An 844-nucleotide genomic window follows, 5' to 3' on the forward strand; every position below is an offset into this window, starting at 1 on the left:
CTGCAAGCTAGCAAACAAGAGAGAAAATCCTTTACCTGCAATGCTATCCTGCACTTGGGATTTCCACCTAGGACCTGGGAGGTGTCGGGGGGCTAGGGTGGTGTGGTGCCCCACCTGCCTTCTTGCTCCCGGGCTCTCGCCGGGCTCAGGCGGCAAGTGGAGGGGTTGAAGGGCCGCAGGCTCACTGCAGAGCTTCCTTGTCCATCTCGTTTTACTTGTTTACACACCCGGCTGCCTTGGCCCCCCCTGTTTTGGGACGCCTGGAGTTTACCAGCCAGTCTCCAAGGTGACACTGCTGGCTGCGGTTGGCCCAACCTGCAATTACACTGCTTCCCTGGCCGATTGCCGCTGGGTTGCGAGAGTCCTTTTATTTAACCTCTTCAAATCAATGCCTGCCTTCTCCTGCCTGCTTTCAAGGGCTGCGTGGGGGAGGGTGGGAGACACCTCATGCTGCCCCTCCCCAAGATGCCCAGGGATGCGTGGCTATGCATTTGGACATGGCTATGTTTTGATGACATGTTTCTCTGCTCTATAGTTGATAAGGTTGAAAAAAATTACTGGTTCAACCCTTTACTCAAAACACAATAGGAGAAAATAAGTAAAAGCCTGTTGATGGTGTTTCACAAAAACCAAGTTGCAGGCATAGTTTTTTCCTGCTGTTTAATTGCCATTTTGAAGACCCGGTGGTGGTGAGAACCCCTGGGGAGATGCTGAGACTGTGTTCATTCGCAGGAAGAAGAAAACTGAAAAGGTTAAACATCCATATGATGAGGAAAAATTGCTCTCTGTCTAGACACAGCTATTAACAGCCCTGTCTGCAGAAGGTCACAAGCATTATCAGTGA

The 844-nt window shown here is 50.8% G+C and overlaps 1 protein-coding gene across 1 annotated transcript in view; it reads right to left on the reverse strand.

Moving 5' to 3' along the window:
• CAPSL (calcyphosine-like) overlaps positions 1-53 on the reverse strand; it is an 8,647-nt gene extending 8,594 nt beyond the window's left edge. The window contains exon 1 of the mRNA XM_010149855.1: positions 36-53. The gene's annotated coding sequence lies outside the window, so the exon portion shown is untranslated. The remainder of the gene's footprint in view (positions 1-35) is intronic.
• Between the last annotated feature and the right edge of the window lie 791 nt (positions 54-844).

Source organism: Eurypyga helias, unplaced genomic scaffold (genome assembly GCF_000690775.1).
Source record: "Eurypyga helias isolate BGI_N326 unplaced genomic scaffold, ASM69077v1 scaffold25224, whole genome shotgun sequence".
NCBI classification, from domain to species: Eukaryota; Metazoa; Chordata; class Aves; order Eurypygiformes; family Eurypygidae; genus Eurypyga; species Eurypyga helias.